This window comes from Lissotriton vulgaris, chromosome 1_1 (assembly GCF_964263255.1).
Source record: "Lissotriton vulgaris chromosome 1_1, aLisVul1.2, whole genome shotgun sequence".
In the NCBI taxonomy this organism is placed as follows: Eukaryota; Metazoa; Chordata; class Amphibia; order Caudata; family Salamandridae; genus Lissotriton; species Lissotriton vulgaris.
This window is the reverse complement of record NC_141685.1, coordinates 159,171,480-159,189,367: the sequence shown is the minus strand read 5'-3', so window position 1 is coordinate 159,189,367 and position 17,888 is coordinate 159,171,480. Positions and strand designations below refer to the sequence as shown.

The 17,888-nt window shown below is 44.7% G+C and overlaps 1 pseudogene; it reads left to right on the top strand.

Moving 5' to 3' along the window:
• The first annotated feature begins 7,156 nt into the window (after positions 1–7,156).
• Positions 7,157–8,403, top strand: LOC147737949 (uncharacterized; annotated as a pseudogene).
• Positions 8,404–17,888: the final 9,485 nt, after the last annotated feature.

Below are 17,888 nucleotides of genomic sequence, written 5' to 3'. Positions count from 1 at the left end.
AAAATTTTGAAGTCTCCACAGTATGTTTTGGGCAATTTCCTGTTGCTATGTTTCCCTACGTGCCGGCTGAACTAGGGTCCAAAATGCACAGGTAGGCACGTTGCGAAAAAAGGGGAGAGGAGTTGACTGTCACCCTCGAATCTGGGGAACTAGGTTCGAGTCTCATCAATGACAGCTGAACATCCTGTGGTTCTGGGCAAATCACTTAATCTTCCTGTGCCTAACAAAACTGAATTTATTTATTTATTAAGCGCTGCATTCATCCCGAGGGATATCAAGGCGCTGATAGCGAATATCCTGGTACAGCTGCGGAAGTGGGACTTAATACTTGGGGAACAGATGAGTTTTTAGTTTTTCCGAAACAGTATGTAGTTGGAAGTAAGCCGTAGATCCAGAGGTAGCTCGTTCCACTTTTTAGCTGCCAGATAAGAAAATAATCGCCCTCCGGTTCTCCCTTTCCTGATGCATTTGGTTCTGGCCAGAGCTAAATGAAGTGAGCGAAGACTCCTAGTGGGGACATCAAACTCGATTTTCTCCTGTAATATTAAAGGGCCAGTTCGATACAGAGCCTTATGTGCGTGACTGCGCAGCTTGAATGCTGCTGTTTGTCGCATGGGTAGCCAGTGCAAGATCTTCATGCACGTAGAGGCCGAGCTTAGCCTGCCTTTGTTGCAGACAAGTTTGGCTGCAGCGTTCTGAAGCACATATTTGATGTGGTATCTGGATGGGGAATCGAGAGATCCCTATTCGTTATATCAGTTTTTGTGGAAGTATTGAAGGTGGAGTAGATTTTCTTTATCTTATCCGAAAAGAATTTACTTATTCTTTGGCATGCTTCGACTGAAGGAGGTACAGTTTGGAACATGCTGGCTGGTTTACTAAGTTCTCTGACTATTCTGTACAGTTCTTTAGCGAAGTTGCAATTCTCATTGATTCGGAGGGCATAGTAGGATTTTTTTGCATTTTTTATGGCGTGATTGTAGGATGTAAGTTCGGATTTGTACCTTAGTTTGTCCGATTCATTTTTTGAGAACCTTCATAGATGTTCGAGGTTTTGGCATTTCCTCTTGAGTTTTTTAAGTTGTGGATTGTACCATTTTTTCGTGTGTGGTCTTTGCAGTTGCTTGTGTTTCAGTATTGGGGCCAGTTTGTCCAGTGTTGTACAGATCTCTGACTCAAGGTTATCGGCTGCTATCCATGCTGGGAGATCTCTTAAGGTCTGTACGTCAGGGCATGTGAAGTGTGTTAGAAATGATGATTCAGTAACAAGCCTCCAGGCTGGATTCGATGTCTGATGAGTTTTGCAGAACTTAATTGATTTAACTGGTAGACCCAGTGTGAAGGCTCTGAGCGAGTGGTCTGTCCAAAGTAAAGGCTTGATCTCATGGATGCAAGAGACTTGTTTCCATATTAGAAAAGAGAAGGTCAAAGCGTGTGGCCAGCTATGTGGGTGGGCCCCTCGGTCCACTGTTTTAGTTGAAGTATCTGCATGTCGTTCTCCAGTTGAGAGACGACCGGGCTGTCTTTATTTTCGTAATGTACGTTAAAGTCCCCTATCACCAGGTAGTTCTAATATTTAGGCAGATTGGGAGGAGTTGGGTGAGTTTACTGGTGCTTAGGTCAGCTTTGTGGCCTGGGGGATTATAGATCACTGCTCCAGCCAGAATGATAAGGCCTTCGTTAAGTATTTGGAAGGGGAGTATTTCGTGTTCATTCTGTGGTGAGACTTGAACCGGTTGGCAGGTCAGATGATCTTTGAACATGATTGCTACCCCTCCACCCCTACGGCCATGCCTGTCTTGTTTGACAATTTAGTAATTAGCTGGTAATGCATTGGCAATATCTGGGGAGTTATTGTCGTTCATCCAGGTTTCAGTGATGAAGACAAGATCGGGATTCCTTTCATTGAGGAGGTCCCATATATCAGGGGAGTGTTTAGGAAAAGATCTAGCGTTAAGGTAGATACAAGATAGGTTGGGAAGGTTGGGGCAGCCTGGCTGCTTATTTGACTGTGCCCCATGCTGGACCCTTTGCATAAGTGGCAGGAGATTGGACCAAACGTGAATCCAGGGTGGGCTAAGGCGCATTGTGAGAGGTTGTTACCTGGGTTATGTGCAAGAGTTAGTAGCGCCTCTCGTGAGTATTTGATGGTGCTGTACTGGGCAGGTACGGCACGGAAAGCGAACCCTTCCCATTGGACTTGGAAGACACCCTGTGGAAGATGAACGGTTCGAGAGTCACCCCACCCCTGGATACCAGATTACCTGCCCCAGGGAAGCCGGGTGCATAGGTACAAAGTGGCATCAGGAACCTTCTTCAATTAGATGCTGCAAGCGTAGAAGCTGGAAGAGTCAGTTGGAATCCAAGAGTGGATTCCAGGAGAAGAATACCTGTAAGCAGCGGGAGAAGAATATAGGTCACTCTGGGTTGACCCAGGGCACGGGAGTCAAGTGCCCACCAATGTCGACTGTTACAGGAGAGTTGATGATGCCCTAGTCTCTGTAGCTGGACGGACCAGGTACCACTGAGGACGACCAGGAACGGTGTACGAGCTGTCCCACGTTGAATGTCAATATCCAGGGGGTCAGTGTCTGGCAAGAACACCAGAATCCCTAGACAACGGCAACATGTTGAAGTAGACAAAAAGGTACTGTGTCCGTACCAACAAAGTCTGAGAGATTCACCACTTTCAAGTAAGTCAGAGTAGGTCTCGAGCAAGCAGGGGAGCCTACTGAAATCAAAAGCAAACCCTCGACAGGGTCCAGAGATCACTGGAGATTAGAGTCACTGAACCTTAGCAACTGCCAGCCAGCGAAATGCACAAAGACTCGGTTCAGGCAGGGTCGAGGAGGGATCCTGGCCTCAGACTCGGTCTGAAGACAGTGCAGGCCTCGAAGACATTGTAGAACTGTCTTCTTTGTTACTGAACCTGTTGGAGTCTGTAGGAGCCCATGATCAGCGATGAGGTCAGCTGTGTTGTGGTACCTGCAGATGCAGGGGAGTGACTCATTCACCCCAAGGAAGATTCCTTTAGTTGTCTTTGGATGTCCACAGGCCCAGGATGGAACCTGTATGGAGCACGGACACTGATGGTGCAGCGACTTGCAGAACGACGAGGTCCTGGGCAGACAAAGTCTTCTCTGTTCCTGAAACGAAATTTGAGGCGGTCAGTCTGACTCGGTCATGAGGTTTGAACATGACGCGGAGTTAGATCTGACTCAAATCCCATGACGAATCTAGGGACCCACCCACAGGTAAGTCCTTAAGTACCTGAAGGTGAGGGTTGGAATGATTTAGAGGTCCCTCTCGGAGGAGGGGCTGGACAGTGGGGAGGATACTCCAATGTTGTTTGTCCAGGTTCGCGCCAGCGCTGGAGCTAACGGCTCCCTGAGCTGGTTTGAACTGGAGTATGCAAGAAGGGCACCAAATGGGCCCTTCCAGCAGACTATGTGGCGCTGGCAGGAGCCCCCACCCCTGCATAATACATTAACTCTTGTCTGGGAGATGGTCCCTGTGACAGGATACCGATTGTCCTACCTTCCCCTGCTCGGGCCTGGCCCAGCAGCAGGAGGGCAGAATATTGTCTGTGGTAGGCAGCAGGCCTAGGTTGCTGTCAGGCTCTGTAAGATCGGTCCCGAGAGCATGGAATACATACCGAAGGAGCCCTGCCATGGATGGAATCATTCCTCCAACACCAGGTACGGTGTTGGCGTATGATGCCAGCATGTCTGATACCAAACACACACAGGTTCTTTCCAGCCATATTAGGGATGGTCTCGCTATATCATAATGGCTGATTTACGTACAATACCTGGAGAATGGACGCCGGGGTAAGTAGGGGTTGTCTGCTCATGCAGGGCCACCCTCACACTCGGAACCAAGCACCCAGCCTTTGGGACTGAAAGGCCTGCTAAAGGGGTGACTAATAGGTTTCAAGTGCAGGGATGTTGGATATAAGGAGACATATCTTTCGTGAGAGGTGCAAGCACCAACTCACACAGGCTGCAATGGCAGGCCTGTGGTCAGAGTTTGGAGGGTCCCTCGTGGGTGGCATAACACATGCTGCAGCCCATGGGGGATCCCTGGAGTACCTAGGCCCTAGGTACCTAGTACCATACACTAGAGACTTACAAAGGTACACCAGCAGCCAATTAGGAATGTACCAAGGTACTCACCATACCCAATTTAGGAAGGAGCACAGTGACTGGGGTCCTGATTAGCAGGATCTCAGTCAGACTAGTCAGGGAAATAGCATGACTCCAGGAAAAAGTGGTGGTAGCCATGAAAGCAGATCCTACTTTCCCACACCCCCACCCCTTCTCCCCACTCCTCTAGAGAGTAGCATGTGTAGTGTGTTGGTCTCTGCTCGTGCACAGTGCAGGGGAGTATGCAGCCGCCTCTTAGTGTCCGGCACAGAGGACGCTTTCCAAGACATTCCTATTCGTCACTTGAAAAGTACGTATGCAAGGTCTATGAACCTGTGTAAGTGTTTGCCCCCTCTTTGCTTTAGGGAGAAGGCCTAGCAGGCAGGATTCAGGGGTAGTTGACAGTGTATGGTCTGTGAGTTCTGCTATGGTGGCTGTAACCTCAAGCCATGACACCTGTAGTGGTGGGCACTCCCACACCATATGTTAGAAGCCATCGTCAGCCAGTTTACAGCACCGATACTCTGGTGTCGAATCAGGAAACGCGCTCTTGATACGGTGAGGGGAGAGTTAACTGTAATGTGTGTAGTTAAATTGAGTGAATTGGAACCGAGGGTTCCAGGACACTTGGCTAACATGTTGTAGCACCTGTATGCATGACTTGAGCGGTTGCGGGAGCATAGCGTTCATCTAGCCAATGCAGTCCCCTGTGTGCAGCTGGTGAAAGGTCGATGGTCGGCATTTAAAACACCTTCCTGTTGCTATGTTCTTCAAACAATCGTTAAAGATTGGCTGAGGTGGAGTGCTCAGTGCTGTGTTATTGGAAGCCAGCATCCTACTTTCCGCTTCTATATCTCTGAATATTAGTGAGCTATACATGTTTTATTTCTGGGAGATCTTGGCCTGCACCCGCTCTACATGTCATAGAGGGAAAGCTGCTGAGGAATTATCACACATGCTGCTAGTTTCAGGCTCTTCAATCACAACGCAGTAACAATCCACTATCCAGCCGCCTCACCTATCACTCGTTGACTCTGTCCCTGCCTTGGACCGGTAGGGAGCTCGGCTGCTTTTTGGTGAGGTTTGTGCTGTACAAATACCACATGCATAGTACCTTTTTCAAAAGAAGAACACTTTGGTGACTACAAACTTTACTGCTGCATAACGCAGTTGAGATAGTAAAGACCATGCTGCACGCTTTGGATCATTTGGTGGTGCATTTCACACTGTGAAATACTTTCATTTTGCATTGTTGAGCTGTGCCTGTGGCATTTTGTGTGTATTTGAAAAGCAATGCTAAGCATCTGGTCCTTTGTAAAAGCTGTTTATGGGCTGTGTCATTGCCGGGCATGTGTGAGAGTAGCAGAAGGCACTTTATCTTTATCTTATGTGCAGCTTGCACTGTTCTGGTGCGTTCTTCATCTTGTGGAAAGACTGAGCGCACCTCAGTATTGTTCCATTAAATGTGGCCACGGTGGTTTGTACGGGTGATGTTGAAAAGCATGAGTAGGAGGAGAGACCTATAAAAAGTCATGGGAATTACATAGTTGGAAAATGTTGTTCGCAGGTTTTGTGCTGGAAATGGAATGTTGAAAGCAGGTCTATGCATGAGAGGTGCAGGTGAATACATTTGAGAACAGGCCCTACCTTGTATGGAGGGCAGCAGAGGTGTAGAATATATGGACAGAGCAATTTGACTTAAGAGATGTTTTTAAGAGAGTGTTTGGGGCGCTTGGCATGGTCCAGGGGTGAAAGGGTGCTAAAAGGCTTGGCTTTGGCACACCATTTGTGCTCTTGCTACGCTCATGCACCACAGCTGTAAACTAGTGGGCCGCCAGGCTAGTGTGCTATCTCAAGCTCTAAAGTTAGAGGTGGGACAACTAAACAACAGACCAGCCCAGCTCAACCTCCTCGTCCAGCTGGGAAACTCCCACCCCGGTGCATAATACTGACAAACTTAAAAATATATGTGAGAGAAGTAAAACCACAAAGTAAATACAATCATTAAACTGCTGCTCTACTGCATATTGTGGGTGTTGGTGATGAAGCCAGGCATCTCTGTGAGCAGCAATATTTGATTCATGGCACAACACTCAGATGTCCACCCTTCTGTCTCAAGTCTTCCTGATCCATCTCCCATCTCTTATTCAAAGAGCTGTTCTTGTTTTACAAAACCTTGACCATATGCATCTACCTAAAGCTGTAACTAGTGTATGAGTGCTATGCGAGCGCCCTTTTTTTTTACTAACTTACACATGAACACCTTTGCGGAAATAAGTAAGATGTGACATATTCAAAGCAACTTTTATGTAAATGTCTGTGCATGGTTAAATATGCCTTCATAAGTTTCAAAAATGGTAATCAAGAAATATTTATATCAATTAAAAATTGTGTATGCACATTCTGTTATGTTTCACTTTAAGTTATTTTAAATCTTTTTACATCCGACATAAAACAATCTTTGATTGTACAAAATGTTTCAAAATAAGGAAGATAACACTGTAAATCTGCAAAGACGATGTCCGAAATATTGAGTTCCAGTATTCAGGAAAACATAAGTGCCGTCAGAGCCAGCCGAACCAAACATAAACTGAGACATCCTGAAAGAAGGGACACGAGAAATTCAGTGATTCCACGAGTCTCAGGTGTGCACCTTCATGCATTAAAACGAAGAAATAACCTCTAGAAAATTAAGACAACACTGATAAACCTCCTCTTGTGTAAACATGTCCAATAACAGCTTTGATCATGAGGTCAGTATGAGGTGGTTACAGCAGTGCTCTGCTTCCTTAAATAATACCAGGCCACCATTCAGTGCTAGAGGTGCATTGCAAACTGTTTCAGAACAATACACAGCAACCATTGAAAAGCGCAACGGAGTGGCGTCAGACAAGTGAAGGTTAAAAGAAATAGGGGTTCTGTTGTCTAAAATACAGAGTATTGTCCCAGTGTGCACCGACCTGAAGGACGATGGATCTTTAGCCGCAAGCCTGCAGAACCATTATCCAGTCTAAAGACACAATTGCCCACGAAGAAGCCTTACACACATTATGAGTTTGGGAAGTAGTTGTTGACCATTACACTTTATTCTTTAATCTGACAGCAAACATGCAAAATACGACACATACAGGGAATGCAAGAATAACACAAGTGCTTTATCAGTCATGATGGCCCTGCAGGAAGTACAGTCACACGATGTAAACAAATATATGCCAGACCCAGAGACACTAACTAAGAGAGAAGTCTCAGACACATGCAGTGAGGGCTTTAGTTTGTCATCAATATTAAAACACCATCAGCAAATACACACACCGATAAAGCAATTCAAATGCACTGAATGTGTAAAGAGCTTTATTCAGTTATCAAGCCTAGAAAGACATCAACGAACACACACAGGGGAAAAACCGTATCATTGCACTGAATGTGGAAGTAGTTTTATTGATTCGTCAAAATTAAGGAATCATCTGCGAACACACACAGGGGAAAAACCATTCAAGTGCAGTGAATGTCTGAAGAGCTTTTTTCAATTAACAGACCTAAAATACCATCAGAGAACACACACTGGAGAAAAGCCATATCATTGCAGTGAATGTGTGAAGATGTTTAATCGATTATCCAACCTAAAACAGCATCAAGGAACACACACAGGGGAAAAACCATTCCAGTGCAGTGAATGTGGAAGTAGTTTTAGGACTTCATCAACATTAAGGATTCATCAGTGAGCTCACACAGGGCAAAAACCATTCAAGTGCAGTGAATGTGTGAAGAGGTTTAGTGAATCTAAAGCATTAAGGATTCATCAGAGAACACACACTGGAGAAAAAACATATCATTGCAGTGAATGTGTGCAGAGGTTTAATGGATTATCCAACCTAAAACGGCATCAGAGAACGCACACTGGGGAAAAACCATTCCAGTGCAGTGAATGTGGAAGTAGTTTTAGTGACTCATCAACATTAAAGGTTCATCAACGAACCCATACAGGGGAAAAACCATTCAAGTGCAGTGAATGTGGGAAGAGCTTTATATATGTATCAGGACTAAAACGACATCAGAGAACACACACAGGAAAAATCATTCAAGTGCAGTGAATGTGGAAGTAGTTTTATTGAATCTTCAACATTAAGGATTCATCAGCGAATACACACTGGAGAAAAACCATATAATTGCAGTGAATGTGTGAAGATGTTTAGTCAGTTATCAAGCCTAAAACAGTCCTCAGAGAACACACACTGGAAAAAAAATATCATTTCAGTGAATGTTTGAAGAGGTTCAGTTGATTATCACACCTAAAATAGCATCAGATAACACACACTAGGGAAAAAGCGTATCATTTCAGTGAATGGGGAAGTAGTTTTAGTGAATCGTCAACATTAAGGAAACATCTGTGAATACAAGCTGGAAAAAACATTCAAATTCAATGAATGTGAGAAGAGATATACAGTATTAGAAAACACACACGAACAATCATTCAAGTGCAGTGAATGTTGACGTAGGTTTAGTGAATCTTCAACATTAAGGATTGATCAGCGAACAAACACACAGGGAAAAAGCCATATAATTGCAGTAAATGTGTGAAGATCTTTTGTCAACTTTCAAAGCTACAAAGACGTCAGCCTCTCTTCAAAAGAGTGCAGGATCAGCTGTGTTATAGCCAGGCCGAGTACTTCAATTCAGAAGAGTGCAGGATCAATAATGAAGGTCACAGAACTGCTGCTGTTTGATAGCCAGGCCGAGCACACTTCGGAGGAGTGCAGGATCAATAATGAAGGTCCCAGAGCTGCAGAGTGCAGGATCAATAATGAAGGTCCCAGAGCTGCAGCTGTGAGATAGCCAGGCCGAGCACACTTCAGAAGAGTGCAGGATCAATAATGAAGGTCAAGGAGCTGCAGCTGTGAGATAGCCAGGCTGAGCACCAGGCTTCACTTCAGAAGAGTGGTGGATCAATAATGAAGGTCACGGAGCTGCAGCCGTGTGATAGCCAGGCCGAGCACACGGTGTCTGTTCAGCAGATACGGATTAATAATGAAACTCTCCAACCCGCATGCTGTGTGATAGCCAGGATGAGCACATGGCTTCTCTTCAGGAGAGTGAGGAATCATTTATAAATGTCACTGAGCCACATGTTGTGTGATAGTTAGGCAAAATCACCATTTTGCATTCTTGGATGACAATTTTTTGGTGGCGTGATTAACCATGGGATCTTTGTAGTCAGTTTGTGTATCTTTGATTGTTTAATCAAAACGTGTAATCAGTTTTAGATATAGGATGTATCTTATCCTTTTTATCCACCAGTTCCTTGTTTCCTACCAGTGTTTATGAATAGATTCATTGATGTTAAAATGCATATCAGTTGTTTACTTGTTCTTCTGTACTATTGCTGTATCACTTTCATGAGATATTAATTAGTTCCTAAATAAATCTTGATTGATTAATTTACTCTCATGCTGTCAGATCTTATGTGATATTTTATTTAGGATCTGAGAATGCTTGAAATGTATGTCTAGCCTAACTAACGAGTGATATTTATAAACATGTCCCGACGTGGAGATTTTGATTACTTTGACATAGCGTTTCCATCAGCAGTCAGAGGCATTCCTCTGAAAGTACCTAGTATATGCCCCCAAACGTATAATGTTATGGTATGAACTAAATATACAGCCCAGACCTACATAGGTATTGGTTAAAAACACAGCCCAGACCCGAGAGGCTGTGTGAATAAGGCGAACAAGTCTCTCATGAGCCCATCGGAAATTAGCAAAAAGTTCGCCAAGCGTCAAAAGGGTGTTTAAGACGGAACTCCTAGCAGTAAGGTACACCCTGGGAAGCGGAAATAACTCACCTCGGACCACGGAATCTATGACAGCCTCCCCAGCACCTCGAAAGTCGTCAGTCGCCATTGTGGAAATCCGAAAGCCGGTTTATGAAGACCACTGCCTGGTCACGTGATCGAAGTAATCGAAATCTCCACGTCAGGACATGTTTATAAATATCACTCGTTAGTTAGGCACTTGCACCAGAGGTATGGTTTCTTGTGTACTGCTCTCAATATGTTGTCTCCCCCTTTTTTGTTTTTTCTTTTACTATGTGTGTGCTTTTCCGCTCAGGCAGTGACACTCTAATAGCCTATTATGGCTACCTCACGTTTTCTGTGCACCCGCTTTAATATGCTGTCCCTCCTCTTTTTCTTCCTTACTTTAGATCATGACACCGTAACGGCGTATCACAGCCGCCTCACGCATGATCTCAAACCTCCCCTTACAGACTTGCTTGGAATAAAGAGACATCAGATCTTAGTAAGTTAGGCTTATTATCGATAAGTATATCAATAAGTCGGCACACTATTTTGCTTGTCATTTACTTTGTGTGTATATTTTTTTTTCCATGCAGTTGTTTTCTGGTCTTTCCTAATTACGGATTCAAAAGAACATGGACTTTATGTCATATTACCTTATTGTGGATTTCCCTTTGGTGGTGAATGGCTATTGAGAAACCAATCACTGGTATGTGTTTAGAGTTTTACACCGATTTTTTTAAGCAAATAGGAATACTTCAGTTCATTTATGCATGTTCTTTTAATCCTTTTCAAAACATGTTTTTCAATCAATCTTCTTTTGAACCTATTGGCTAGCAGATTGTTTCTTCGCTTATCATAGGGGATTTGTGCATCTTATTATTTAGGAATGTTAATAGACAACCTACTAGCTCAAGCTTTGAGATGACACACCACTTTTTGGTTGTCCTTGATTATAACCTTAAAATCTCTGGTATTGATATATTCCCTCCCTGATTGGTTTATTGTCATAGACTGTGACGGTCATAGCATATCAACTTATATGATTATTTTTATCTGTATACAGCTACTATTGATCCATATCGGTGCACTTCTCACCTGTTCGTCTTAACATATTTTTGGAACAACTCTAAACCTCATTCATCAATATTTTCTTTTGAGATTTGTTATGTTGCCTCTTTTTATTCTTTTGTCCACCAATACAGGGCAGACTGCACTAAACATTGATTTAGTACCGGTTTCTTTCACATTGCAAGTCTTCTTGTTTGTCTCTTCTTCTCACTCGTGCTCTTAGCTCTTCATTCTTTTTCTCTTTTTCTCTCTCTTTCTGGAATTACCTTTTCCCTGAAACTTATATATATATATATTTCTTTATTGTTTTACTTTTGCTTTGACTGTCAGGTCCATAATGTACTGAGTTTTCGGTATTTGTTTATTGTGATCTCTCTCTTACTCTAGTTTGTAATTACTCACTGTTAGTCATTTTTTATAGATTTTTATAGATTTTGATTGTAACTAATCTAGAAATGTATTTAAATATCACTATCAAGACCAACCTGTGTGTCTTTTTAAGTAATACTATTATAATGTATCTTATCCATTATGTTTCTATGTTTTGTTCATTTGTTCAAACATGATTTTGTCATGGTGTGTATATATATATGTATATGTGATCACTGGGGTTTTTTATATTTATTTTTGTTAGTGCCTCTTTTTGCCTCGCTTTGTGGATTAAAATTGTATATGTGCTGTTCTTGTAATATATGTATATTTACTTTTATATGTTTCACGTTGCTTACAGCCCTGACGAAGTTCCTTTGGTAGGAACCAAACGCGTTGGCTGTCCTTTGCACTATACATTACGAAGAAAAATAAAAAATATTTTGAAAAACAACTTAAAGACTTGGCTCATGACTACTTAACTGGTGCTGCCTCCACGTTGTTTGAAGCTTTTCTCAGGAAACCAGTGGGATCTGAGCATAGCGGATCCCGGAGGCCTTTTTTGCACAGACTTTATGATACTTTTTGGGACTGTTTGATTGAGGTGCTCAACTAGTTGTCAACTGTGTTGGTCATCACTTTGTTTGTAGCAATTCTTAAGTTGTAAGTGTGCCTTAAACTTATAAATTAGATACCACCTTTAATATAAATGTATTTATTCTTTATCTGCAAACCAAACTGAAACTACACAGAACCCAAATTTCCAAACGTATACCTTTAATTTATAATTTACACAACAGCGCCAATTTATTAAAACTCGCACACCTCCATACACAGTGGGCCTTATTCACAAATGCAATCTGAGACAAAAACCTAACTTTACGACTGTTGGTATTCACAGAGGTAATTTACGATTCATATCTTTATGTCCGCAGTCGGGCGAGAATCACCCCTTAGCGTTTACTGTAGTGCTGATACTACAGCCATCACTGAGGGAAGTGCAAACTGTGCATTGCATGTACCATGATGCAAATGAGCAAACTTTTCTGGGACATGATCTAGTATCCGGCCACACCCTTTTCCCTGCCCAAACTGAATTTCATGGCCTCCATTACCATTTACCACACGTTCCTAATGTTCCTTTTTGTAAAAATTGCATTCCAGCCCCCTGATTACACTTCATCCGGCCTGACCCAGAGTGCGGCTTTAGCCGGAGAGTACAGCCTGGGTGCGGAGGGTATGGCCAAAGCCGGAGATTCCTGCCCAACTGCAGACGAAAAGCTACGACTTGAAAATTACCGATGTGAATACCAAAAGTCGTAAAGTTCGACTTTTGTCTCAGATTACCTTTGTGAATAGGGCCCCAACTTATTTGACTCGGTAGACACACTACAGTAACTATAACTCATGCCTTCTCCATGAACTACTTCTACTGTTTTATAATATCTTGCTTATACTGTCTAAAATACCAGTATTTACAAGAACAGAAATGACATCGCAGATCAAATCTTTTCTGAGAACAGAGTGCATGGTAGAGTGGCAAGTTATAGTTAGAGTAGCTTGGCTACTGAATACATGTGTGGAGGTGCATGAGTTATAATAATTTGTTGTTTTCTTTCAAATAAAGATCTTCAATTAGGGTTTGTTTTACCCAGACATACGTCTCCTGACCAACTAACCATGATGGTGTCTTATGCGTTTTAGGTCTAGCTTGATGGCGCTAGTTTGTGCACACGTGTCCAGCCGCGGGCCATGCAGGTAACAGCATTGGGGTGGTGAGGCCGGGTTGGGGGAGATTTTGAGGGACGTTGCTGAAGGAAAATTAGTTATTTATTTAATTTTCCCTCAGCATCGTCCCTCGAAATCCCCCCCAACCTGATCTCACCGCCCACGTTGTTACCTGCACGGACCGCAGCTGCACCTGTTGAGTGAGCTTTGGCTCCACCCAAAGGAGAATATACTTCTCACCTCATACTATTGGCTCTTTAGTGTGATTATTCCTCCTCTTATGGAATATTTCCTTTGCAATGCTTGGCGGACTATTTCACCATCTGAAAAGTATATTTAATTATCAAATTATTTTTTTAAATCTCATAAATGCACTGTGTACTGAACGCAATCATTGTTATTTAGTTTTTTTCATTTCAGCAGGCTTTTCTTTAATTTGTGAGCCAGGACACACAATGCAAGCATGACCGGTCGGCTTTGTCAAAGCATGTTGTGATTTGGTGTAAATTTGTTGGGTAGTTTTGATATTGGGACAGTTGGTTTGGTGGGAATCCTGATCAACTGGGAATTTAAAAAAAAAGTATTCTAATTGGCTGAGATGGCTTTTTTTCTTGTTGGTCAACTTGAGACTGGTCCCGTGGGGGTGAGCGATGTGACTGTCTGACTGCAACATCGAGAGAAATGTTGCGGCCGCACTTACAGGACATAGAGACTCGGTTCCTGTGCCCTGCAAGTCACAAAAAATAGTACATAAGGGGCAGGGTAGGAATACCCTAAACTTATTCCAACGCCTGGTGCAAAGTTAATAAAAAATAAATGTGGGTTCATTATTTTAGATGTCATCAATGATGTCATTTAACATGTTATAAGTGATGTAATATGTGAGATCTTAAGCAGTGATTGGTGGGGGCGAGAGTTATAGTTAGCTCAGTAAACTATACCTGGTGAATTTCAGTGATTTCTAAGTTTCAAATGTAACATTATAACTGACATTATCATCTAACTATTAATTTAACCTATGGTTTTTGCACAGTGAATTTCCTAGTTTTTTTAACGTAAAGTAAGATATTATTCTCAAGCGTAACCATAATGTCACTTTAAGTTCAGCAATTATCCTTTGAGCACTCCAAGTCTACAGTAGTTCGATGTATGATAGTCCAGTCACTGCCGATGTTCAAATTCTTCTTTATTAGACCTCTAGAGAACACGTGTTTTTTCTTGATACAAATCCATTGGTGCTGGAAAACCATACAACATATAAAAAAGTTACCAACAAAATCTACCAAAAGTACTATTAATAGAGTAACCACAACCAAAAACAGTCAGTGGTACATTCATGCCAAAAAACCATCTCCAAAAATATTCATCAGTTCATGTTCGGTTATTTAATTCAAAAGCAACTACAAGGTGGACCAATGTGTTCACCAGTCGGGTAACAGAAACATACGTAGGAAAAAAAAAGACCCAAAATGCGCCACAACAAACAGGTTCTTTCTCATCAAGAACTCTGTTGCATCAAGAACAAACAAGCATTGGCATAGCCAGCAGGTCTTGCCTTTGGGACCTTATAAGTGTTTAGCTATGCAACAGTTAATGTTGTTGCACCAAGGATATTGTGCTGCATAACTAAATATTTATTAGGTCCCAAAAGCGAGACCTATTGGCCATGCTAATCGCTGTACTACAATACCTAAGGAACTCGACGTGGATGAAAGGCAGAATGGGACATCATATGTCCCATTCCAACTGAAAACAAATAGGCATTAAAACGTTACTAGAGAATTGGAATGAACCCAATGGTGAAATGATCCGTAGGAAGCTAAAACTCACCAGCTAAGCACACAGAGTCCCCAAATTCTTAAGCAAAAACCAGAAACTGGTAAGGGGACACAGGGATGCGCGCTAACCTGATCAAAAGACAGAAAACAATACAGTTGGAATATTCCACCCTGTAAAAATGCAGACCAGAGTAGTAAATACAAGAGTCTAGGAATACTTGTATAATTTAACAAAAAATGCGTGACCGCTACCCGTGAAAGTTATTATGATTGGAGATTGGCTTAACCCAAATCGAATCCCACATGGCAACAAATGATTAAACGAGACCAAGTCACAGTAGTGAAAAAGTCCCATAAAAAAGACATATAAGCATTCCTTACCGGTGCATCTGTGACCACCATCCATATATAACCCGAAACCAACAAAGTAGTCAATGCACGCAAGAAAACAGTATGTTTATGTAGAAACCGGACGTGAAAACGTGACGCGAATGTCATAATCCTGGTCGACCTCAAAGGTGCAGGGCTCATTTCTACCAGTGCGCTGGCTCAAAGCCTCAATAAAGTTGTATGAGCTAGTGAACGGTGAGTGAGTCTCAATCTGCAAATGTCAAAGAATAATTTAAGCATATGAAAAATGCATCCGCAAAGAATAAACCTTAAAGTGCAAACAAAGGGAAAGTGAAGCAAGAAGCGTGCGCAAGATGGAGAGGCGGAGCGAGGCGCGCGCTTAGGAGAGTAGTCTGCTCTTTTTCGAAGGACACACTCGTGCTTGTGGCGTGCCCCTGCACGAGTGCAGTGCTTAAAAAAGAGCTGAACGACGGCTAAAGGTCTCCTATGCAGCGCATGTGCGCTGCATAGGCGAGACCTAAAAAGACACCCCAAAAAGTGTACAACACCTGGAGCCCCTGGGCATGGAGAACACAACAATCAATCAATCAATCAAAGCATTTATATAGCGCACTACTCACCCGGAGGGTCTCAAGGCGCTTGGGGCGGGGGGGGCCCGCTACTGCTCGAACAGCCAGGTCTTGAGCTGCTTCCTGAAGGCGAGGTGGTCTTGGGTTAGGCGGAGGTGGGTCTGGAGGGAGTTCCAGGTCTTGGCGGCCAGGTAAGAGAAGGACCTTCCTCCAGTGGTGGCTCTTCGGATGCGGGGGACGGCGGCGAGGGCGTGGTTGGTCGATCGAAGCTGGCGTTTGGGGGTGTAGAAGTTGAGGCGGCTGTTGAGGTATCTTGGGCCTTGGTTATGTAAGGCTTTGTGTGCGTGGGTGAGGAGACGGAAGGTGATTCTCTTGTTGACCGGGAGCCAGTGCAGGTCTCTCAGGTGTCCGGATATGTGGCTGTGTCGGGGGATGTCGAGGATGAGTCTTGCTGAGGCGTTCTGGATCCGCTGGAGTCTCCTCTGGAGTTTGGCGGTGGTTCCGGCGTAGAGGGAGTTGCCGTAGTCCAGGCGGCTGGTGACGAGGGCCTGGGTGACCGTCTTCCTGGTCTCGGTGGGGATCCACCGGAAGATCTTACGTAGCATGCGCAGGATGTTGAAGCACGGCGAGGATACGGTGTTGACTTGTCTGGTCATGGAGAGCGAGGAGTCCAGGATGAAGCCCAGGTTGCGTGCGTGGTCTGCGGGTTTGGGTGCGCGCCCCAGGGCGGTGGGCCACCAGGAGTCGTCCCATGCGGAGGGTGAGGAGCCCAGGATGAGGACTTCCGTCTTGTCTGAGTTCAGTTTCAGGCGGCTGTTCATCATCCACTCGGCTACGTCTGTCATCCCTTCGTGTAGGTTGGCTCTGGCGGTGGCGGGGTCGTTGGTGATGGAGAGGATCAGCTGGGTGTCGTCGGCGTAAGAGATGATGTTGAGGTTGTGTTGGCATGCGACGGCCGCGAGGGGGCTCATGTAGACGTTAAAGAGGGTGGGGCTGAGCGAGGAGCCTTGAGGGACGCCGCAGATGACTTCGGTGGCTTCTGATCTGAACGGGGGAGACGGTCTCTCTGTGTCCTTCCGGCGAGGAAGGAGATGATCCATTCTAGTGCCTTCTCTTGGATTCTGACGTTGCTGAGGCGCTGCACTAGGGTGCGGTGGCAGACAGTGTTGAATGCCGCGGAGAGGTCCAGGAGGATGAGGGCCGCAGTTTCCCCGTTGTCGAGAAGGGCTCGGATGTCATCGGTGGCTGTGATGAGGGCGGTCTCAGTGCTGTGGTTGGCCCGGAAGCCGGAACTGCGAGAGGTCGAGGGATCCGTTCTTCTCGAGGAAGGCGGCCAGCTGCTTGTTGACGGTCTTCTCGATGACTTTGGCCGGAAACGGGGGGAGCGAGATGGGGCGGTAGTTTTTGAGTTCGGTGGGGTCTGCTGATGGTTTCTTCAGTAGAGCGCTGAGTTTGGCGTGCTTCCAGCTCTCTGGGAAGGTAGCGGTGTCGAATGAGGTGTTGATGATGTCCCACAGGTGGGGTGCGATGACAGCGTCAGCTCTGTTGAAGACGTGGTGAGGGCAGGGGTCGGTTGGGGATCCGGAGTGGATGGAGTTCATCGTGCGGATGGTGTCTTCGGTGGTGATCGGGGTCCAGGCGCGGAGGGTGGTGGTGGGGGTCATTGGTGCGGTCATAGGGTGCGTCGGTTGTGTGCTGAAGCTGTTGTGTATGTCTGCGATCTTGTTGTGGAAGTAGGAGGCGAGGGAGTTGCAGAGGTCTTGTGATGGGGTGATGTCGTTTTTTCCGACGTTGGGATTGGAGAGCTCTTTGACGATGTTGAAGAGTTCCTTGCTGTTGTGTGCGTTGTTGTCCAGTCATTCCTTGAATGCGGTTCTCTTGGTGGTATGGATCAGTTGGTGGTGTAGTGCTTTCTTACTGCCGGGTGTGCTGGGCGGGGTCCTCAGTGGGGCAAGGTCGTCTGTGCAGTTGCTGAACCACTTTGTGAGGTTGTTGGCGGCCTGGCTGGTGTTCGCAGAGCTGGCGGGAGGATCTTGGCTCAGGGCTGCGGCGAGCTGGTCGGCTGTGATCTTGTTCCAGTTTC